This window comes from Eurosta solidaginis, chromosome 3 (assembly GCF_040869045.1).
Source record: "Eurosta solidaginis isolate ZX-2024a chromosome 3, ASM4086904v1, whole genome shotgun sequence".
NCBI lineage: Eukaryota > Metazoa > Arthropoda > Insecta > Diptera > Tephritidae > Eurosta > Eurosta solidaginis.
The window spans coordinates 219,313,030-219,338,910 of NC_090321.1; the positions used below are offsets into that span (position 1 = coordinate 219,313,030).

The 25,881-nt window shown below is 31.9% G+C and overlaps 1 protein-coding gene across 12 annotated transcripts in view; it reads right to left on the minus strand.

Annotated features, from left to right (window-relative positions):
- The window catches only part of Pkn (serine/threonine-protein kinase N), a 278,814-nt gene that overhangs the window by 123,849 nt on the left and 129,084 nt on the right, over window positions 1-25,881 (minus strand). For 4 of the 12 annotated variants that reach the window (XM_067775173.1, XM_067775174.1, XM_067775170.1 and 1 more), the window contains exon 1: window positions 14,301-16,219. The exons of 4 other annotated variants lie outside the window; for them this stretch is intronic. The gene's annotated coding sequence lies outside the window, so the exon portion shown is untranslated. Of the gene's footprint in view, window positions 1-14,300; window positions 16,220-25,881 lie in introns of those variants that run through there. 4 more of the 12 variants (XM_067775172.1, XM_067775180.1, XM_067775181.1 and 1 more) reach the window with 4 other exon arrangements.

Sequence of the window (25,881 nt, forward strand, 5' to 3'; positions counted from 1 at the left end):
TAAAATTGGAGAATCTTGCAATCCATTTTTGAATAATGTAACGAATTCTAGGGATTTCTGATTATTATGCAACCTCCTGCTAATGTTCGAATCGCTAAACTGTTGAATAAATCATTCCAATATTCAGTATTTCAAACCGGTCTTTATTTAGATAACTTTGGGAGTAGCACTTCACAATTATACTTCACAACCAATAGCGTGTTTAAGTCAAAACTGATTAATCATTCCTCAGCTTGCGCTGCTTTTATACTCTCCGTTGCTTCATTCGCACATTTCTACTAAAGTCTATACGTTTCGCCTTCTAGAACTGCTGTATCTCCTGCTTGGTAATTGAGCTACATATATGCGTGTGTATGTGTGAGTAACAACTTCGGCTGATGACTACATCTGTGTGTGTGAGGTATCTCTTCTTTGCCTTGTTCATAAGTTCGGCTAGCTTTAATGTACATAAGAGTGTACTGTACATAAGAGTGGCTGCTTCATTTTGTTGCGTGATTATTAACTAGCCTAGTGATGTCAACATTCGCCACAATAACTTCCCGGAGAGCTGGAGTCTTGATATAGTGAACACATATCGGGAACCCGATGATAATTTGACGTGAGGGAAAACACTTGCTAATAAGTCCAGGGATCGTGAAAATTCTAAAAAAAAAACGTTCGAACTTGGAAATTTTGCTTTCGAGTTTTGAGAAACTTCCCGTTAACTCAGAGATCTGAAACTTTGAACGATGATTTGAGCTCTATAAGGTTGTAATATTTAGGATAAAAAAGCTTTATCGATGATAATATGAGATATTTAGAAAGTCCACTTACAAGAGCTAGAGCTAGGATAAAAAAGCTTTATCGATGATAATATGAGATATTTAGAAAGTCCACTTACAAGAGCTAGACTCTTGAAACTAAAAACATTCTTCAGAAACCAATGTAAAATGAAGGAACAAATTTTTTTGCTGGGTGTTCGAGGAATCGTGAAAATTTAAAAAATCTTCCGAGTTTTTACATACCATAGCCGAATAAAAAGTGATAAATTTTAAAAAGATTTGGTAAAAATATTTTTTCTATGACAGTAACTGTTTTACTGCTGCTTACGGCAGGCGATATTATATTGTTATGTCCGCAAGCTGTACATACAAAACTTCCTACAATTTATTGTTATTGTTTAGAAACCTTTTGCGATCAACAACAGTGTTTTCGCTTATCATTCATGGCGCTAAAATAAAATTTTAATTATATGCAAATTTTATTGGTTTTCACTTTTTGTCATATTCTTTTACTGTCATGACTATATTATAGAATATAGTTGCGCATTCTATTTATGAACATACTTTCTATAACTTTTGTTTATGTATGGTATGTATTTTGACATTCTTTTACTTTTGATTTCACTTTCTAAAATATTTCGAATTTCTCTTATAGTTTTCGCTGAGTTTTCTTTCTTTTTTGCTATTCTTTCGCGTTATTATTTTTTTTTTTGGTTTAAATTAATTAACCCAAGAGATCATAGCGGCGAAGTAAGCTTTCAACTTTGTACATTAAGAAGAATCAAATTATATTTTTTGTACAACTACATATACATTAGGGCGGTTCTTAAAAATATAACAAAAGATTTTCTACAGTTTCACTGTTTCCAACGGTAATACCAAAATCAAAAATATCGTATAATAATTTTTATCACGATTGGAGACGGCAAAATGTTGTTTCAAAGGGGTCAAAGTTGAGATTTAAATTTAAGTTCTTGTTTTGTAATGCCCAAAAACGACAATACTATAATAATTGGCGATATCACATTCAAATTTTGAGCCTATTTAGAAGCGGTTAAGTCGTGTTATAGAAGTGGGTAAAGCTCAAATTACCTTCCGTTCCCCTCTAGTTGTGTCCAATTGGAAACAAATTTTAATTGCGATGTCACCAACTATAATATTGTAACGAATTCTGGGGATTTCTGATATTTATGCACTTTCTGCTAACGTTCGAATCGCTAAACTATTGAATAAATCACTCCAATATTCAGTATTGCAAACTGGTCTTTATGTAGATTACTTTGGGAGTAGTACTTCAGCTTGCGCTGCTTTGATACTCTCCGTTGCTTCGTTCGCATATTTCTCCAAAGTTCTAGACTTTTCACCCTCTAGAACTCTTGTATCTCCTACTTGGTAATTCGTTATTTGCAAGTATATCTGTAGTCCATGCCTCTCGCATAGCCATATGCGTCTGAATGTGTAACTGTGTGTGTGAAATATCTCTTCCTTGCATTGTATGTATGTGTGTAAATGATGACTGAGGAAAAAATCTTTTATTTGATTTATAACAACCACCCTCATATACATATGTGCTGTGAGCTCCAAGTCCTTTGAGTGGTTGTTTTCTTTAATAAATTCAGCAAAATATTTGCTAAAAGTCAAAGTTTTCGAAAATGGAAAACCCAAAATAAATATTTGTGCTTACTGCTATTTTTTTGAACCTAACTGTATATATGTAAGTAGACAGAGGTGGAGACAATTAAATTTAATTAGCGACTCATTAAGAAAGAATTTAGTAGCTTTTGTAAAGTCAGCAAAAAGAGCTGAATTCAAAGAAGGTCTTACAGTAAAAATACGCATACAAACAAAAAATTTTGGGAATAAAAAAGAAATGAAACATAAAAAGCCCCGACAATTTTCAGAAATCCTGGCAAGCCACAATCCAGACATACCAAAACCCCGACATAACGAAATGCATACAAGACAATTTCCTGACAACATGTTATCCCGACTAGACACAATCCCGCAAACTTCAAATCCCGACAACACTCAATGCAGGAGAATTTACGCAGGAAGGTCGCGTAGCCGGTGTTGGATCGGGTAAGCGTTGTTGTGCAGATACATATGTCTAAAATAATAGAGTAATAACAAAGATGTGAATTTTTAATGACATATTGTGTGATTTCCCAATTACATGTTATCGGGATTTTTGTCAAACGTTTATGTAGGGATTTGGTCGTTTCGGTATTATGAATGGTCAGCATTTGGTCCTAAGGGGATTATAAGCGGACGGAATGTGGTCGTGTCGAGATTATGTGCTCTGGATTTTTTAAGTCGTGATTATGTTACACACCGAAAATAGTAACATAAAAGCTAAGTAGATTCTGCTGAATATCACATTGAGTTCTGAGCGTGATATATACGGGTTCTTGACAAGCCTTCCGTTTTAGATCTTGCATACATATATAAGCTACATCATCCCCCTAAAGAGGATAGAGAAGGGGAAAACCTTTAGAAACCCGAGGACAACGGACTGGTGCAAATTCGAGAAATATATAGCACGAAGACGGTGGTAACCCAAAGAGTTTACCACCGCAGAGGAGTTGGAGGAGTGCAACAAACAACTTTGTATCAAAGGCGCTTACAACTGTGGACAACAGAGCTTGTTATCTGAGAAGATTTAAGGGACAAGCAAAGCCACCGTGGAGGAGTAAGGAGTTTAGTCTTCTTAGAGTGCAGGTAAAGAAGATTTTTAATCTGGAAAAAGTTGCTTAAAGTGAGGGGTACATAGAGATCTATTGAGGATATAAAAACGTGAATCAACAGATCGAAGAGGATTTCACTGAAACATTTCAGATACAGTCCAGGGACTAATAAAAAATAACGATGGGGAATGGTAGCACGGTGGTCCCTCGAAGCACTACTTAACACACACTTCCCATTAGGAGAAATTGAAGGGCGATAAAAACGCCGGTTCCAGATGGGATATTCCCTGCGATGTTTCAGCAGGTGGAACGATTGTAGAATGGCTTATAAGAACCTTTCTCATAAAACTGTTATAGAATCGCATCTTCTATGGGGCAGCAAGGAAGGTGGTCGGCATGTTTTCGTGGTGCACTGTGGCTAGTCATGTCGGCTGGGCGGGGTTCTTGCCAACCTTGCTGCCCTGCGCCATAAACAGAAAAAAGGTCCTTCATGCCTATTCAAAACAAACAGTCAAAAGCGCGGAGCCTATTAAAAACGCTATAATTCAAAAAACAATATCCGGTAGAATTGGATGCCACGGACAGACCGTTAAAAATTCAAATTTCAAAAAAGGGAAAACATTTCCGAACCGGAAGCGACCGGTTACCAAACGCTGAAACAGAACCACGGCCCGCAATCTTGGAGAAAGGCTCGAGTAGAACGCGTTCCGAAAGCGGGAAAACCCAGTCATCGGCAAAAGAAAGACTACAAGCCTACTAGTTAAATTAGATCCATGTTAGCTGCAGAATGATCACGTTGCAATGGTGTAGGATATAAACAGCGGAACGCCCCAGGGTAGAGTATTATTACCAAATCTGTGGACGCTGGTCATCAACCAATTGCTTAAGCGGTTCGACAAAGTACATTTCAGTTATCATATGCGACAGATGTCAATCAATACTTTCTCCTCGATCACGAGTTTCGGGATGGACATGCCTGGGCGTCTGACGTCGGGTTAACCGCCAACGTGGAAAAAACCGATCTAATATTATTTACATCAAAATTTTAGAAATAAGGTTTTTCAATTAGAAGAAAGTTTTTCTAAGCGGGGTCGCCCCTCGGCAGTGTTTGGCAAGCGCTCCTGGTGTATTTCTGCCATGAAAAGCTCTCAGTGAAAACTCATCTGACTTGCAGATTCCGTTCGGAGTCGGCATAAAACATGTAGGTCCCGTTCGGCCAATTTGTTCAAGAGGAGCACGACGCAAATTGGAAGAGAAGCTCGGCCTCAGAACTCTTCGGAGGTTATCGAGCCTTACACTTATTTTTTTTTTTATATTATTATTTACTAGAAAAGTGTAGAAGTTCCCTAATTAGACTAAGCCTGAGCTTGGTGGGGTGGCCCTATAAGAAAAATACATCACAAAATATATATCATACTAGATAGTAAGTTGATGGGTTATGCTTTTTATCAATGATCAGCGTAACCGGAGCCACAAATCTAAACCCAAAGCACCATTGCATGCTATTCTGCATGCCCCACCTGCAGGCCTAATGGCCAAAAATATTGCGCTAGCAACTGCAACAAGGATTAAGGCCCCGGACATAGCAACAATAAATATGGGGTGAACGGACTATATGGTCCCATGCCTGAGCTTCGAAAGAAATCTTGGAGCATTAATAGAACCGAAGGGTTGACGCAGGGCATGAAAATGGCAGAACGCTGTACATATGTATACCGATGGTTCCAAATCAACGGGTTCGGTTTTGCTGTTTACTGTGTCGATTCATAACTAAGTAAATCCTACAGGCTTCAGTCGTGAAGAAAGCAGTCGCGTCAAGTGTATATATTGAAAGCCGTGGACAGAAGCGCACGGCTCCAAAATTTCAAGATCATGTGCAAATCTTATACTCACAAAGTTGCTCATACCTTAAAGAGAAGGCTTTTGATGGTTTTACTAACTGGACACTGTGTTCTGGCGTCAAATACTTATAAGTTAGACCTCGTGAGTAACAGAGGCTGTAGGAAGTACGAACTGCAAGAATAGACGGTTGAGCAGGTTCTGTGTTCGTGTTCTGCGCTCGCATGGTCATGGCACCAGCTACTAGGGGCAGAATTGTCAGTTTGGGCTGCAAAGTTAAAATCCAATATCTTATCAGTACATAATATGAAATTTCGAGTAATACTGTATTTCGTATATTGATTCATAAAACAGGTGACAGTTATTAAACGTGCTTAGCAAAATCTTTTTAGCCGGAAATAATAACGTAGCCAATGTGTCACTCATTTTTCATATGCACATATAATCCATAAAAAAGAAATAGACAAAAGAGCACAAAACAAATTGCAAAGCAAAACGAAATGAGAACAATTTAATTATCTGTAGCGAGCCACATGATGTCATATGATTTCGGCAAAATAAAAACAAGTAAGGACGGGACTGTCTTCGGCTGTGCCGAAGACTTGTTACCTTTTCGAAGGGGGCTGAACAATAATCTTATCCCGTTCGTAATCTCCAAATAATCGGATGTATAAGATAAGAAATATATAGTAAACAGATGTACATACCTAAACGATTTTTAAGATAAATCTAATATATAAAATTCTTCTGTCACGGTTTTAGAGGCTTAAGTCCTCCGAAACGGCTGAACCGATTCTCATGAAATTTTGTGAGCATATTGGGTAGGTCTGAGAATCGGCCAACGTCTATCTTTTTTTCGCGACGTGCCAGGGTCTTGAGATCAAAACGTGGACCCGGGTACCCCTAGAATGTGTTTATACAATATGGATATCAAATGAAAGCTGTTGATGAGTGCTATAGTACAGGATAATTTTCATACAACTGGGAGGCTAGAGTCTCGAGATATAGCCCAAAACGTGGACCCGGGTACCCTAGAACGTGTTTATACAATATGGATATCAAATTGAAGCTGTTGATGTGTGCTATAATACAGAGTAAGTTTTACACCGCTAAGTGACTAGGGTCTCGAGATATAGGCCAAAACATGGACCCGGATACCCCTAGAATGTGTGTGTATTATGGATATCAAATGAAAGCTGTTGCTGAGAGCTCTAAAGTTCATTGTGATATTCGATTTAGTCGCATCAACGTGGCAAAACTGATAAATATGCATGCGAAGCCGAAATAAAGACAAGAATTAATAATACCCACATACCTATTTACATACGTCCTATTCGATTTGCCTGAAATTTCGTATATAAATTTACCTATATTAGTATTTACGATGCTTTTTTGTAGATTTCCATGTTTTCGAGTACGTTGAGACGTCGGCCTTTTGCTTGTATGTGAAGAACCCTAACTGTGTAAAGGCCGACGTATCAACGTACTCAAAAACATGGAAATCTACAAACAGAAAACATTCGACGGTAGAATAATAAACGAACAGATAAACACAATTTCTGACACACTATTCGAGCCTTTAAAACTTGTTTACAAGAAGCAAAGTAATCACACAGGTACAACAGACAAACACGCAACAACAAATACACACAAAACGATTAACGCACCAAAACAACAAACCCACAAATAAGGTCAAATGACTCTACGATCTATAAATACAGGACAAACGAAAACAACAGATCAGAACGAAAATCGACACTGATGATGGCACAACGCCGAAACCGGTTTGTCTCAAAACCAAATTTGACAAGGGATGACGGAAAATCGTTCCAACATACATCGTTTATCCACCCTGTCGGAAAATCAACAAAACAAGATAAGTCTTTAGTTGTTCCATGTGCAAATTTTAAGCCGAATTTCAAAAGCAACGAATATGGATAATGATTTTTTGCCTTGGCCTGAGGAGACAATAAAAACATCAAACATAAATGTATGTTTACATGAATCCGAAATCGTAAAGTTTTCGTGGTGACACTGATAAAAAGTCTCCAACAATACCACCAACTCTGTATCAAAGTCCAGATTATTTAAACGACTTCGATATCGGTTCCGTGAATAATGAGTTTTTGCGATCTGAAAAAGTCAACGAAATAATTCGACGAGGTCATCAAAAATACCCTGTTATTTTTCCACGTGATTGTCATGACGAGGCATTTCCTACCTCGTTGTTAAAAAGACTCTTGACAAATGGAGAGAAAGTGGAGCGTGGCTGGTTAGTGTGGAGTGCCAGTAGCAATGCTTTTTATTGCCTACTATGTCGTCTGTTAAGCACCAATAGTTTAAATCGACCTACAATTTTTTGTGCGGATATTCGAAATTCCAGGTATGGAAGAAGCTATACGATAAACTGCCATCACACGAAAATACTCAAGATCACATTAAATGTTATAGTCAATGGCGATCTTTACAAAATCTAAATCAAAACGAGGCTACAATTGATACACTTATCAATGAACAGCTAATCACTGAAACTCACCACTGGAAAGAAATTTTATATAGAATTTTGGACACTATTTTATTTTTGGGTGAAAGATGTCTAGCTTTTTTGGGAGTCTAAAATCTCATAAGCCATTATGATCCGATTCTTAGAGATCATTTCGAGAAAGTTAGGATTTCACAACAGCAGCACAAACGTTTACAAGTTCACTATCTTTCCCCAGACATTCAGAACGAGTTTATAGAAATTTGTGCAAAGCACGCGAGGGAAACTATATTAGATCAAGGCAATAATGCCAAGTATTTTGCCATTATCGTTGATGCTATGCCTGATGCTAGTCACGTTGACTACGTTCATTTTTCGCTAACTCCATTTCAATTCGAAAGCAACAAATTTTACAATTCAAGAACGGTTTTTGGTTTTCGTGAATTTTAACCAGAAAACTGGTCAGAAAATCGCTGATCTAATTTGCCATACTCTAGGTAAACATGAAATCCCATTAAAAGATTGTCGTGCACAAGGGTACGATAACGGCGCCAATATGAAAGGAGCTTACCACGGAGTACTACGTCACATTCTCGACAAAAACTAGAATGCTGATTACTCGCCTTGTGCAACCCACAGTCTGAATTTATGGTGCCTTGATGCTGCAGAATGTTGTACGGCTGCAATTGGGACATCCTCAAAAAAATGTACCGAGCTCTCTTCATAGTCTTTCAGCCAAAAGCCAAATTTAACTGCGCAAGCATATGGCGATGTTACCGGCATTCTCAAGTACATCAACAAGTTAGAATTTATTTTGCTGTCCTCAATTTGGTTCAAAATACTGACTACCATTAATGAAAGAAACGGGGTCCTCCAAGCTAGAGACACCACCATAGATGTTGAGGTCCGACATCTAGGTGCCTTACTACCTGATTTGAAGTTGATCAGGAACCAATGGGAAATAATTTTAAACGAATGCAAAACAGTTGCTATTCAATTGAACATCGCGCCAAAGTTTCCGGACATTCGAATGAGAAAACCCAAAAGACGTTTTGAAGATAATCAAAATGAGATGATTACGGATGATCCAGTCTGATTTTAAAAACAATACATTCTTGGTGATCGTCGATTCGGTAATCACTGGCATTACTGACCGATTTGCAGCTATGAGAAATTTAAACGAGACGTTTTCCTCTTTGTAGCAATTTGAAGACATGGATGAAACTACGGTTCGGGCGAGCGTAGCAAAATTTGTCGAAAAATACAAGTCGGACATTTCGCAAAGCTTTGAATGCGAATAATTCACTTGAAACACATTTACGAAGCAAATTTTGATAAAGGTGTGTCACCATTGGAATTGCTAAATGCCATCTACATATGTTCAAAATCTGTATACGATTTTCCCCAACATTTGTGTTGCTTTACGTATCTTTTTCACTATACCTGTCACTGTTGCTAGTGCAGAACGTTCCTTCTGCGTCCTTTCAAGAATCAAAAACTTTCATAGATCGTGTTCATCTCAAGAGCGAGTTTCATGACTTGCCACGCTTTGTGTTGAATCTGTTTTGGCAAGACAGTTAAATTTTGATATTATTATAAAAATTTGGAGCGAAAAAAGCAAGTAAAGCCACTTTGATATCCGAACTTTCTATATTGAATGATTAAAATATATAATCATCATTAAATTGATCAGAAATGTATTAAAATGTTACCAAATAACTAGAACAGATTATTTGAAAGAATATGTGGCTGTTAAAAGATAATTTTATTTCTACGTTACAATAAAATAGTATAAATAGTAAATATTCTGTGTTAATTTTATTGTCAGCTCTTAGTCCAAAAAATCATTAAGTTGATGTGGCAACAATTTTTTTTTAAGTAATCCATCAATAATTATTAATGAATGAGACGGCATTAATTCAAGTTAATCAAATGTATTAGTGGATTTTTTATAGGGGGCCCGTAAATTGTTTAGTCCCGCGCCCGGATTTTCTCTCTACGGCCCTGGGTATATACTATATACATATAGCTCCGATCAAAGTGATTTTTTCAGGAAATCTTCTATGATATATTAGAATAAATATCACCAAGTTTAACGTTTTTATATTGGAAATTAAGGGAGAAGTTGCCAAAAATCTTTCTATCTGAAGAATCGGTTGTATGGGATATATACTATATATAGCTCCGATCAAATTGATTTTTTCAGAAAATCTTCTATGATATATTAAAATATATATAACCGAGTTTCACGTTTATACTTACTAAATTAAGGGAGAAATGGCCAAAAATCTTTCTATCTGAACAATCGGTTGTATGGGATATAAAAATATATAGCTCCGATCAAAGTGATTTTTTCAGGATATCTTCTATGATATATTAGAATATATATCAGCGAGTTTCACGTTTATACATTCTAAATTGCGGCAGGAATTACCAAAATCGTCTTATCTGAACGAGCGGTTGTATGGGATATATACAAAAATACATCCTTGTGCCAAATTCATTGAGATATCTCAAAATTTGAGGGACTAGTTTGCGTTCAAACAGACAGACGGACAGACGGACATGGCTATATCAACTCAGTTCGTCGCCCTGATCAATTCGGTATACTTAATGGTGAGTCTATCTTCTATATTCTATTCTTCAACGTTACAAACATCGGGCCAAAGTTAATATACCATTTCATGTTCATGAAAGGTATAATAATAGCATACCTCCCAGCTATTTCGAGAATTAGTTTGTAAAGCTGAGAACCATACCAAACTTTATGTAGTTCAATTCAATGGTTTATGCCACATAGGAGTATAACATGTTCTGTCGAATATTTGGGCAATTCACAAGAGTGTCGTATTCGTGTAAAATTTTAAGGCTTTAGTTGTTTCCATGGTTTCCAATATAAAGTTTGATTAAAGCATAGCACATACGGTAAATAGGAGACCTTGTGACCTGCCTAATTGTGTGCAATGGTTTAAGCGGCGGCCAAAGTGACAGTATTAAAATCTAGTCAACTTCATTTTTTTAATATCTCGATCCTTGTGCCACCTAGCGGCGATTTCTATTCCTTTATGTATGATGTGTTCCAAATATGAGCCAAGTCGGACCACAAATACGATTTTTTTAAATACTTCGATCCATGCGCCACCTATCGGAAGTTTTTTGTCTTATTATTGCATTGTCATCGGGTTCTGAACTATATTCCAAGTTTGAAGCTTGTACATAGCGAATCGGGAAGTTACTTAAATTTTAATTACAAAATTCGTGCCGTCCGGGCGGCCTGTCAAGTCAAACTAAATAAAACCATTTAAAAACCGTTTAAAAATAGGTAGGTACTTTTTATGAGGATGTAAAGTTTCACGTTTTTGGTGGTCTGGATGAAAAAACTATAACCATGAATCGCTTTTTTCAAAAATATATAACGTAAGTATTTGATGAAATTTGAAGCCTCTAGCTGTTAAAAAGAAGGCAGATATTACTGTTTATATGGGGTATATACTATATGTATATACCACCGATCTCTGTGATTTTTTCAGACAACAATATACGCAAACATTTGGTGAAATTTTAAGCTTCTAGCTGTTAAAATGGGGCAGTAATTACGAAAAGCTTCTTATCTGAACAATCGATTGTGGGGAATATATGCTGTATATACGACCGATCTCATTCATTTTTCGACAACAATATGTACAATATACGCATATGGTGAAGTTTGAAGCTTCAATCTGATAAATTGTGGAGGATATGACAAAAATCCTCTTTTCTGAAGAATCGATTGTATAGGGGATATATGCTATAGTGTTCCGATCCGGCCGGTTCCGAAAAATGTCTAATCGGACACCTAAATATACCCGCTCCTCAAATTTTGTCAAGATATCTCAAAAATTTAGGGACTAGTTTACATACAAACAGACAGACAGACGGACATGGCTAAATCAACTCAGCTCTTCCTCCTGATCATTTCGGTATACTTATTGGTGGGTCTATCTCTTTTCTTTTAAGGACTTACAATTTTGAGCTTTGAGACAAAATTAATATACCATTTCATTTTCATGAAAGGTTTAAAAATAAAAGAAAAAAGTTTAATTTATTGAAAATTCACTCATACAAACGTTGACCATTTTTTTCCTTAAATTATCGTGTTGAAACTGAACTTTCTTTACAACTCCTTTTATTCCTATCAGTTATTCAGTGATTATTAAAATTTTGAGCTATATTCATGAGTGGTAAGCATTAATTAATAAAACAAAAATAAATGTGTTTTAAATATGCAAAATATTTGCCATTGCTATTGCACTTTTCTCTTTAATTTCATAATCAGTATTCAATTACTGTTCTTTTTTCTTTCATTCACTTTGTACTCAGCCTTTCACTATGCGAACAGCCATCAATAGTAGTTTGATAATATTCGATTTTTTACAAGAAAAAAAACAATTGTGATGATTAACCAACCTCATCATGGTAGGCACAACTCAATTTCCGACAGTAATTTCAAAGTATTGGACAACGTTGTTAAAAAAAAATTGATCAGAAAAGAGTAGAAAAAACGTGGAGCTTAGGAGCTTATGAACCAACACGAACAACCACATTGGGAGTAATAAAGAATGATAACGGTTTGTTGGGCAAACGTTTTGTGTAGTAATATTGTCGAGTATTCTTATTTCGCACACGTTTACAGCATTGTGAAAGCAATGGAAACACCAGCAATTTATAAGAGAATCTGAGTAGTATGAATAATTTATTGAAATAATTTTTTTTTTTTAACATTTTCCAATTTTTTACTTAAAAAAAAATAATTTTTTTAAACGAAATTTTTTTTGAATTTTTGATTTTTTTATAAATACTTTTTTTATTTTTTCATTTTAATTCTTTTTATTTCAATTTCCTACCTTTTTTTTTTATGTTATCAGCTTTTTTTAAATTTAGGTAAAACTTGTAAGCGTTATAAAGCCCTTTCTTCAATTTTTTTTTTTTGCATATTTAGTAATTTGTTCGGAAATTTTGCTGCCATTGCTTTAATTTAAATTTTAGTATAAAATTTTATATAAAAAATTTTGTATACGAAATAATTTTCTCTTTGTAAACGTCAGGAAATGTCAATTGATTTTTCTATTTTTTTTGTTTTTACATTTTCCAAGTTTTTACAATAACAAAAACATTTTTTTAACGAACTTTTTTTTTAATTTTTGATATTTTTATAAATATTTTTTTTTTTAATTTTTTCATTTTAATTCTTTTTATTTCAATTTCCTAACTTTTTTTTATGTGTTATCAGCTTTTTTTAAATTTAGGTAAAACTTGTAAGCGTTATAAAGCCTTTTTTTCAAATTTTTGTTTTTTTTTTGCATATTTAGTAATTTGTTCGGAAATTTTGCTGCATTTGCTTTAATTTAAATTTTAGTATAAAATTTTATATAAAAAATTTTGTATACGAAATAATTTTCTCTTTGTAAACGTCAGGAAATGTCATTTGATTTTTCTATTTTTTTTTTTTTTTTTTTTACATTTTCAAGTTTTTACAATAACATAAACATTTTTTTAACGAACTTTTTTTTTTAATTTTTGATATTTTTATAAATTTTTTTTTTTTCATTTTTTTTCATTTTAATTCTTTTTATTTTAATTTCCTAACTTTTTTATATGTTATCACCTTCTTTTAAATTTAGGTAAAACTTGTAAGCGGTATAAAGTCTTTTTTTTTAATTTTTATTTTTTTGTTGCATATTTAGTAAATTGATTGGAAATTTTGCTGCATTTTGTTTAATTTAAATTTTAGTATCCAATTTTATATAAAAAAATTTGTATACGAAATAATTTTCTTTTGGTAAATATTAGGACATGTCATTTGATTTTCCTATCAAATTAATAATAAACAAATATCTAATTTAATAATAAACAAATATCAATTTTTATTCCATGCCTTTCTTTATGTTCTTTATTTTATGTAGGCACAGCAGCTATTCATCCCGTCAATTTTTTGTACTAGTTTTATTCAGTTTTGTTGTTATTTAAATTTCTTTTTGTTCTTAACTTTTTTTTCTTTTTTGTTATTAAATGTTTTTGGTTACTCGTATTTAATTTTTGTTATAATGTCAATCTTAAATGTTTTTTGTAGTTTTTTTCCAATTAGCAACAAAATTGCCAATTTTTCCCCAAACTTGGTTACTGGCTGGAGCCAGCTACAAATATGTTTAGAATGGTATCGAAAAATATATTTGCTTTATAGCTTTACACATAAGGCGTTCTTATATTTTTGTGGACAACTGTACATTCGTACGTATGCACATGTGTATGCCATTGTGTGACATTAACCATAGGTATTTTACATATTTTTGCTGTGGCTATTTTAAAAAGTTGAGTAAAAAAATGTGTATTTATAAAATAATCAATGAATATTCTTGACAGAAAGTGAGCAGACTTTGTATGTATGTATAACACTTTTAATACAGTAACAGTAAAAACATAAATTGAAGCTGGTGTGTGGATGTGAAAGTCTAGCGGTGAGAGAAACCAGCAACGTTAATTAAAATTTCAATTTACTGTTTTATATTTCACGTTGATTCAAATTCATTTTTATAAACTTTTGCTATCTCACTTTTATCAAAGATATTCTTCATTCACCCGCGCACACAATCTAGCGTTATCATCTGTGTTTTATCAACGAAAAGCTGTCATCGAAACCAGCAGCACCGACGACAATTGAACCGCTTCACTACGCCACCGTTTTATACACTGAAAGCTGAAGACCGCCGCCGCCACTATCGAATCGACTTAACACTTTTCGCGATGTGTGCCCAAACGGAGATTTCCTATTTTTACGCCTTTTCGCTTTCCATCTTACCACCATTTTCGCTCGATATTATAGGCATAAATTCAATTAACCAAAAACCAAACAACCACAAAGACAAGCACATCGCAATGTTAATATTCGTATTAAGATGTGGCGAGCAGATATATCGACATATATGGCCTCTCTCAAGTTACTCGTTTGGGACGTAAACTTTTTTTAAAATTTTTACATTTGTGATAACAATTTTTTCATATTTTGTTGTTTTTTGTCGTTTCGCTTTTATATTTATTTTAATCGCTCTTAGGTAAATATTTCATTAACTACTCACATGTACAAGCAAAGCAATTGCGATAAGGCAGAAACCCCATAAAAAGCAATAAAAAATAGCAATAAAGCAACAAAGATATCGTAGGTACTATTTGTAGTATACGAAGTGAAGTCTAAATATATGTTAATATAAAATAACTCCGCGCCTCTAAATTCTAACTTCAGGTAAAATCACACATAATTGGCACAACACGAAAATTAACAAACATTTATTTAATTTTTTACGCTCTTTAACGCACAATTAATTTTATTCACATATTAATTTAACTTGTTAATATATGCAAATATCGCTTTTTAAGCCGTAATTCTCCACGGTATCAATAACGAGTGGATAGACCGAGTGTAGATCTATTTCTATGAATATGGCTATGCGGCGCGCAACATCAATCGTTTCCTTTGAACGACTGGCGTTAGTCGGCAATAGGTATAAGAGTGAAGAAATGTCGGTGGTGTAAAACATTGGTTAATAGGAGAAGAGAGTAACACTTGATTACGCATACATAAGTATGTGTATATTAAAAACCAACAATGAATAAGTATACCTCTCATAGAAAAAATACTAGTTTACAGTTACTTAAATCAAACTAGTCCCAGAAAGAATAGTTATAAATCCGAAGCATTAGACAATGCTTAAAGCTCGTTTCCCTATCTCTAAATGCGGCTTACGGTTGCTTTAACTATGATGTCTCTGTCCTTAATGAATAACACTACATTTAGGGCCATTTCCTATGTAAACTTTAAGGTTTTTTCGCACAATAAAATCATTTTTTACGCAGGAAATTTGTGTTTGTAGGGCAAATGAATTTTAAATTACGCATGAGAAAACGGCTCTTAAAATGTTAAATACATTTTTTTTTTTTTTTTTATAATGGAATTTTAAATTTTTTATAAGGATACAAAATCACATCTCAAAGCATGTTATATGTATTTAAATTTAAATTTTTTATTTTCTTTTTCATTTTTAGTTTCAATTTCTTTGTTTTTTAGCTTTTTGTAATTTTTTATTTTTTTTTTTATATTTTTTTATTTTATTGTATTCATTAGACCAAGGGAATTGTTGAGTTGATTTATTTATTGGAGCTTATTTGGTCGTTCAACTGTTGAATTTAAAGCAAAAACATTACTTTTTCTTTTTTCTCCGACGCTTTTCGACGCGTGGATTTCTTCATTTTATTTATTTATTTTTTTTTTTATTTACCTTTTTTTATTATATATTTTTTATATTATATGTATATAGTATTATATATTTTTTATATTATATGTATATATTATTTTCTATTTTTCTTTTTTCATTTTTTGTTTTAAATTCTTTTATATTTATTGTACATTTAATATTATTTATTTTTTTTGTTTTGTTGAATCTTTTTTTTAGTTTTTTTTTTTTTGAGGCTGTTTTTAAATTTCTTATATTTTTTTTACTTTTTTTTTTGCATTGCCTCTAAATTGTTTATAAAGATATAAAATCACACCTTAAAGCTTATTTTTCATATTTAAATTTTAAGTTTTTTGTAACATATATTTTACTGTACTTTTTTTTTTTATTTATTAATTAATTTTTTTATTTTTAAAATTTTTCTTAATTTTTTTAATTTTCTTAAACATTTTTTTAGTTTTCCTAAAAACTTTTTCTTAATTTTCTTATACACTTTTTTTAATTCTTTATTTTTTTATTTATTATTTTTTTTAATTTTTTAAATTATTTTCTTTTTTAATTATTCCTTTTTTGTATTATTTTTTTTAAATTATTTTTTGTAAATTATTTTTTACAATTTTTTTTATTATTTTTTTATTTTTAGATGTTTTTTAATATTATATAATTTATCATCTGTATTTAATTTGCGAGACTTGCTCATATTGCTTTATACAATTATATAATAATTTAAATTTTATAATTTTATTTTTAGGTTTTTACATTTTTTGTTTGGTTTTTATTTTTTTTATTGTAATTTTTGTTCCTGGTTTTGTTGTTTTTCCTCGGCATTTGGTTTATTTTGTTAAGTTTATTTTCGCTGTAGTTTCTTATGCCACTTCTTTTTTTACGAAAAAATTGGAACAAATCTTTCGTACAAATAAAAAAAAATGTATCCTATTTCTTGATTTAATTTGTTTTTTTTTTTTGTAAATAAATACATTTTTCTTTAATTTTTCTATTGTATTTCTTTGTTATGTTTTTTCATTTTATTTCTTACCTTTAATTTTATTATTTATTTTAACTTTTTCCTTTTTTGTTTATTGGTTTTTTTTTTTAGTTTTTTCTTTTTATAATTTTTATAAAATTTTCTCCCTTTTATCTTTTTTCTATTTTTCCCCCTTTTCCATTTTTTTCTATTTGACATTTTTTCTTTTTTATATTTTTTCTTTTTTATATTTTTTTATATTTTTTCTTTTTTATATTTTTTTCTTTTTTATATTTTTCTTTTTTATATATTTTCTTTTTTATATTTTTTCTTTTTTATATTTTTTCTTTTATTTTTTATATTTTTTCTTTTATTTTTTATATTTTTTCTTTTTTATATTTTTTCTTTTTTATATTTTTTCATTTTTGTTTTCTTTTTTACAATTGTTTTTGGTTGGTGGTTTTCTTTTTTATTTTTTTTTTTGTTTTGTTTTTTGTTTTTTTTTTTATTTCTATTTTTTATTTGCTTTTAATTTTATGTATTTTCTTTATTATTTTTCATTTGTTAATTTTTGCTTAGATTTTTAATATTTTGTAATATTAATTTGTATTTAAAATTTTTATATTTTTTATTATTTACAGTTTTTTCTTTAATTATGTACAATTTTCTGCTTCCCTTTCATTGCTGACCTTAACAGAAAACACTACTACATAGAATAGGACCCTGTACTTACTTCACTATTCAAAATAGGGCTTTCATAAACATTTTTAGCTTTCAACGTATTTCTGCTTTTCTTTAAAACTCTTTCCGGAGATAGGAGAACAACATTAGGAATCATTTATATTTATATGTAGTTTTCACTTTGCAAATTTTACTCCAACATCGCTCACGCTAATCTGTTTTCACACAGAAACTTAATGATCTCATTTCACCTTCTAATGAAATCGTAAATTTTTTGCTTTCACGCAGAAGTAACTGCTGGATTAGTATGAAGGATGAAATGTCAAGCGAATAAAATGACAATGCTATATGACAGGCAATGACATTTACTTTGACAAATGACATTTTTAAGCACTGAACACACCAAAAACTAAGAAACTGGACGCTCCCAATAGATTTGGGCTTTTGATTTCATTAGGCATTCGATTAGTCATTAATGAAATAATTATAGATTCGAATCTTGTATGGAAGATTGAGCTCAATAAGCGTCTTAATGTAGAAAACTGCCTTTATTATTCAATAAGCCGTCTGAGTGAAAACAGCTTTCTAGGCAGTCGGTCAGGCAATATAACTTGCAATATTACAAAGCATCACTATAGAGCACCACTCGCTATACCGGACCGCTCGCTTAGCTTGTAATTTTTTTGAATTTGTATTTAGGAAAACCAGAACTTATCTCTGTGCGACGTACACATTTTTGAAACGTCATCAATATATATCATCTAAAGAAGTCCGGAAACACATAGTTTCGACTCAGCAGAAATTGCTTCTTAAACTCGATGTTGCATTCTTTGGCTGGTTTCATATTATCCTTGATATGAAGCTGAAGGTTAAAAAAACATGATCAGATATCTCATGGCAGTTAATAGAGTGGCATTCTAACAGATATCTGGAGGCCAAATTATTTATCTCCATCCACTTCTCAACTTTTCTTTATCTACTCCTGGAGAACACATCTCGTGAAAGTTATGAAAATGGTGTTCTGGTCTAGAGACCATATTGGAACGGCCCATTTCTTGTTTAACTTATCCTTATCCACTTAAAGAGTTATTATGGTACTAATTAATTGCTGTTTTTTTATGCAACTGTCGATGCTATAGTGGTTCGTATTTGTTTGTATACGCAACTTTTTTTTTACCTATTCAACAAATATAACTTAAAATTTAACATCTACTTATTTCGACATATGGTGGAAGCTATTTTAGTCTAATCAACTGCATCAAATTCAAAACTACTAGTTTGGGAGCTATTGTCTGAAATAGCAATACAAAATTTCGTTAGAAATTTTGACTTCTTTGGCTTTTAATCCAGCCAGCACTTTCTTTTTTGTCGAAAAAAATCCTTCTGTAAGCACCAGTCCAAATAGAGATAGTCATTCACTACGCTTAAGGCAAACAATGCAAAGTCGCGCCAATACTCGGTGTTGACACATTCGTGTGAGTGTGTTGTTAAGTCTCACATGGTGAAATACAAAAACGCGGTTTGATGTAAATTACAAAGTGAAAAAAGTCATTGAAGTGGCCCCTAACCAGCAGGATTTTTTTCAAATCCTTGATGACCGCGGGCACGTACGAGTAAACACAAATGCATGTATGTGTATGTAGGTAATTCTCGCAATATTAAATTATATTTGCTTGCCACTGTCATTATTACTACTTTGTCAGGGCTGCATCCTTTTGTTCTTTAACCATAACCAATTGAAATTTCCATTTTTTTTTTTTAAATCATATTGCAACTTACACTCGTTACTCACAAGCCTACTTTGTGTATGACATTGTCACAATATTTTAACATACACCTGCGAGTAAAACAATAAACAATAACATAACTTGGTGCAAGTTTTCTCAGATATTTTTATTTTTTATTTTTTTGTTGATCTAAAAAGAAGTTAATGAATGAAAACTATCTTGGAGTGTCCAGTTTTGTAGTAAAACCTTCACGCCAAAGCGAATTGGTATTTAATTAGTGAGACTTGCTCATATTGCTTTATACAATTGTTTTTGTTATTGATATTAGAGAAAAATTGCAAAGTTTACAAACGGCGATGGTTACTAGGACATGTTTCTGAATTTCAGTTCTTCATCAGCTTAGCTCCCGAGCTAATATCAACAAAGCGAATTTAGATATTTCAAAATTGTTCATGTTAGACTAAAATGAACTGGACTACAAAGCTGCATACTGCAGTATTCTGACGTGCAACGGGGAAGACATGATCTCTTTAGGGGTAAGATACGGTTGGGTACGACTAGATGGTATGAGGCATCTGCGGAACGTACTAAGACGGGAGCAGCAAAAAGTTTTAAAGAAATGACGTCGTCGACGAAAGGATCTAGCCCAGAACACCTCATTCGATTTCACGTGACATACTGACATGAGTGTGACCATCCAAAATCGATTGTTTCCGGCACACGCAACAAAACCGTTACTCTGGGCCGGGGTTAGGTGCAACCATTCCTGGATCTGCTGCGATGATTTCAATTTGTGGGAAGGACGCAACAAAGTAAATAAAATTACAGCCCTTGCTCGGGAAAAATTCCGAGTGGCTCCGGCATATAGAACTGGCTACCGTGGAAAGCGGAACTCAAGAATTCAATGTACATATGTCCCGAATGTAACGTGACCCCACATCACACCTCTCTTTAATTGCAATGTAGAACAAACGCCACCCTTTTGTCCAACTGTGTTGAATCTGCAAGTTTGCTGGGATTGATTGCACTTATTGGATGGGACAGGCTCTGCTACAAAATCAACAAAACTGCATGCTAAAAACATTTTTTTTAATTCTAAATCAAAAGTATGAAGTATTTTATGAAGATTTTTAAAAACTTCTCGAATTTTTTTCAAAAGCCTTTTTGAAATTCTTTAACATAGTTTTCATTATATTATTTTATACACTAAAGTAACTGATAAAATGTTGAGTAATTTCTGCTGATATTTTTTTTTTACTCGCAGGTGTATATTGATATCGATTTATTGATTTGTTAGACATCGCAAAAATATAGTACATATCATTAAAATATCATCACTAAAAGCATAAGTCACATGGGCGAGCTCCAACGTTTGCCTCTATTATTCCTGGCGGAACTGTATTACACAGCATTTTTGTATGTAAAACAGTAAATAAAAATATTTTTATTTTTCAGCTTACACAATCTTCTAGCTCTTACTACTACTACAGATATAGATCTGTGTCTTGAACAATCAATCAGGCAAGTTGTAACAGAGCAAAGCTAAAAAAAACTTTTTTAAGTTGTAGTGAGAAATTTAATATTTTCCTTTCGTATTGTAATTACGAGTAGGTACTATTGTTACAATTTAGGTTAATTTTGATGCACCCCAAACAGATGGAAACACATGGAGGCAGAAGAAATATGAGCTATGACATCAACAACACATTTTACCTGCTCTAAACTTTATGTATTGAAATACATATATGAATGTATGTTTGTGGACAAGTACATTAAGGTGCCTCTAGCGAAAATAGAAAATTGAGTCCATATATATTTTAAACATCTATTAAAATTTTGCCACGTCACTTTTATTAAAAGCCACTTTTTCAAGCAGTCAGAATATTCAATCCAATACATAAATTGTATGGCCCGTGTTGAAAGATTACAGATTTTTCAATTTTTATGTAGTCAAGCGTATAAAATGTCGAAATTCCGGAGGTTTGTTCCCCAGAAATCGGACTATAACCACGCCCACTTTTTCGATATCGAAAATTCCGGAAAACCGAAAAAGTGCGATAATCCATTAACAAATGCGGATAAAGCGATGAAACTAGGTAGGTGGGTTGAACTTATGACGCAGAATAGAAAATTAGTAAAATTTGGACCATGGGCGTGGCACCACCCACTTTTAAAAGAAGGTAACTTAAAAGTTTTGCAAGCTGTAATTTGGCAGCTGAGTATGTAATGTTCGGTTACACCCGAACTAAGCCTTCCTTATTTGTTTTAAATAGCGATCTGAGATGAGTGCCCAGAAACTTCCATACCAAATTTCATTAAGATACCTCAAAATTTACTCAAGTTATCGTGTTTACGGACGGACGGTTATGGCTAAATGAATTTCTTTTTTCGCCCAGATAATTTTAATATATAGAAGTCTATATCTATCTCGATTAGTTTATGCCGTTACGGGGTACCGTTATGTGAACAAAATTAATATACTCTGTGACCTCTGCTCAACTGAGTATAAAAATACAAAAATTCAATGTTCCTCATGGCAGTAGGGCGTGGTGGCTTAAAAGGTTCAATGTGATCATATTAAATCGTTCCCAAGATGGTCGGGCTTGTACCTTAATGGTGCTCGGTACCGGAACGTACCAGATCTAAATACGGCAAGGGATAATTAGAATCGATAACACTCCCCAATACCTTCGGGTAGTGCTTCTAACGCTACAACACCAAGAAAAATACACACACAGAAAAACAAAAAGTACAGATATACAAAAGTACAAAAAAAATGCACAAAAATATATATTAAAATAAAAACTAAAAATACAAAGAAACCTAAAAAATAAAAAACCAAATATGCGAATACAAAAAAAAAAAAAAAAAATTAACACAAACTGCTACTGAAAACCCAAGAAACTAAGTGGCATAACATAAAACAAAAACGCAAAATACCAAAAAAAAAAAAAAAAGAAATATGCAATAAAACTAAATACAAAAAAAAACATACAAAAACTAAAAATACGAATATAAAAGAGTAACAGGAACACAAAACTACTACTGAAACAACAAAAAACTTAAAGAGGCAATAAATAAATAAATATAAACAAGTAAGGACGGGACTGTCATGAAAGGGGCTGAACAATAATCTTATCCCGTTCGTAATCTCCGAATAATCGGATGTATAAGATAAGAAATATCTAGTGAACAGATCTACATACCTAAACGATTTTTAAGATAAATATAAAATAAAAAATAGGTAGGTACTTTGTGTGAGGATGCAAAGTTCCAGGTTTTTTGTGGTCTGTGTGTAAAAACTATGACTACGAATACGTATTTCAACAATATATGCTCTAAGCGTATCTATTTGATGAAATGTTATGAATTTTGAAGCTTGTAGCCGTAAAAAAGGGGCAAAAAAATACAGTTTATATGGGGTATATAATATATGTACCACCGATCTCTATGATTTTTTCAGACAACAATATATGCTATATACGTAAGCATTTGGTGAAATTTCAAGCTTCTAGCTGTTAAAACAGGGCAGAAATTGCGCAAAGTTTCTTATCTGAACAATCGGTTGTATGAGATATATACTATATATACCACCAATCTCAATTATTTTTTGAGACACAAATATATACTATACACGTAAGCATTTGGTGAAATTTGAAGCTTCTAGCTGTTAAAACGGGGCAGAAATCGCAAAAAAAATATATATATACTATATATATATACTATATATATATACTATATATATATATTATATATACTATATATATATATTATATATACCATCATATATATATTTTATATATCACCGATCTCTATGATTTTTTGACACAACAATATATACTATATACGTAAGCAATCGGTGAAATTTGAAGCTTATAGCTGTTAAAATGGGGCAGTAATTACGAAAAGTTTCTTATCTGAACAACCGGTTGTGGGGGATATATACTATATATACGACCGATCTCATCAATTTTTTCAGGCAACAATATGTGCAATATACGAAAGTATATGGTGAAGTTTGAAGCTTCAATCTGTTAAATTGAGTAAGATATTACAAAAATCCTCTTTTTCTGAAAAATCGGTTGTTTGGAGGATATATGCTATAGTGGTCCGATCCGGCCGGTTCCGACAAATGTCTAATCGGACACCCAAATACACCCGCTCACCAAATTTTATCAAGATACCTCAAAAATTGAGGGACTAGTTTGCATACAAACAGACAGACGGACAGATGGACATGGCTAAATCGACTCAGCTCTTCAACCTGATTATTTCGGTATGCTTAATGGTGGGCCAATCTTTTTTCCTTTAAGGACTTAGAATTTTGGGTTTCGTGACGAAATTAATATACCATTTCATTTTCATGAAAGGTATAAAAAATGCCAAATATACAAAAAAAAAAAAAATACAAAATATACAAAATGCACAAAATGTAAAAAAAAAACTAGGGAGAACAAAAAAAATATAACATACACAAAACAAAAACAAAAAATTAAAAAAAACAGCAAAATAAAATAAGGACATACCAAAACAAGCAACAAAATCCGACTCTCCTACTATTTGGGTGGGTTTTAAATACAACGTTTACCTTTGTTAAATTAAATTTTTTTTTTAATTTTTAGCTATTTATCGCTCTTTTTCTTCAGTTTTGATTTTTTTTTTTTTCAGTTGCTGTTTTTAGTTTTTGCTCGGTTTTATATTGTTCTTAGTTTTCTTTATCTTTTTTTGCATTCTTACAATATTTTTTAATTTTTAAAACTTCTTAATATTTTATTTAATTTCTCTGTTTTTTCTTGATAGCTCGTCTTATTTGCGTACTTTCCCTGATTTCTGTATTTTATTTTGCTTATAATATTGTTGTGAATTTATTAAAGCTCTCTATAAATTTTTCTGTTTTATTTTTAAGTATATATTTTTAAATAGTTCATTTTTTGAATCCGTGAAACTGCCTTTTATTTTTAATGCATTTGTTCCTATTTTTTTTTTTTTTCTTTATTGTTCTTCTGTAGTTGTGTTTTTTTTTTTTATATTTTTTATTATTTTTTCTTTTAGTATTTTTTTTTTCTTTTATCACTTTTTGCTTTTTTTCTTTATTATTTTTTTTTTTCTTTTATTATTTTTTATAATTTTTTTCTTTTATAATTTTTTTCTTTTGTCATTTTTTTCCTTTTTATTATTTTTTTCTTTTATTATTTTTTCTTTTATTGTTCTTTTATCTTATTTTTTTCTTTTATTACTTTTTTCTTTTTTTATTTTTTTTTTCTTTTATAATTTTTTTCTTTTGCTGTTTTTTCTTTTTTATTATTTTTTTCTTTTGCTATTTTTTCCTTTTCATAATTTTTTTTCTTTTATTGTTCTTTTATTTTATTGTTTTTTCTTTTTTTATCTTTTCCTGCTTTTATTATTTCTTTCCTTTTTTATTATTAGTTTTTTTTTATTATTTTTTTCTTTTATTATTTTTTCTTTTTATTATTTTTTTCTTTTTATAATTTATTTCTTTTATCTGTCACTTTATTTATTTTAGTTTTTTATTTACATAGACTATCATTTATTCCCAATAACACAGTTTTGCTTTGTTGACAGTATTACCAAGTTAATGTCACTTTTACTATTGCCTCTATTTACTGTTTATTATCTGCATTACATGACTCAACAAACTAAATTTATGTGCCCACTCATGCCCAGACACTTCACTTATGTAAATGATGTTCATAGTATGTATGATGACGAACATACTTACACCACAGCTTCAAGTGAGTGCATAGATAATGTATGCATGTAAAGGGTAGCCCATAAGTTGCCCTTTTTCATTCATAAATTTATTTTCTACAATATACCAATATTCTTATTATTTATAAAAAAAAATAGTTTATTAATTTTGCTATATAAATTGGCTTTTCAGTAATAATTCATTTCATATGCGGAGAGACGATACCGACTTTCTATTATAATTTCCTAACTGCAAAGCGTCCGTGTTACATAAAATTAAAAAAAACTACTTTACCACCCTGCTCGTATTAATGTGCATATTCTCCAGTGTTTTATATATAGCTTAATTAATTTTACTACAATTGCATATTAAAAAAAATTTACATATGTAAACATTCGCTGATTGAACACGTGCCAAGAATTGTGTAAATGTATTGCACATTGGGATGGCATAGTTTTTATTGAATTTGTCACAATTTTGAAAAAAAATATACACATATTCCTTTAGAACCAACGAGAGATCCCAATCGGGAAAAGCTGAGAAGTTTAAAATTTATCAGCTTTAAATGGTAATAACTAGAAAACGGGTAAGATATATTAACACAACTATTATCAAGATTTTGTTTATTGGTCACGTTTTCGGATCTGCCACAAAACGTTGAATTTTATTTTTCCTCGAATCCTACGATAGTCGATTCTACGTACCAGAGGGACTCGGTACTTTTTACTTCCTTTATATTAGGTCGGTTGAATGTTTGTCCGCTTTTCAT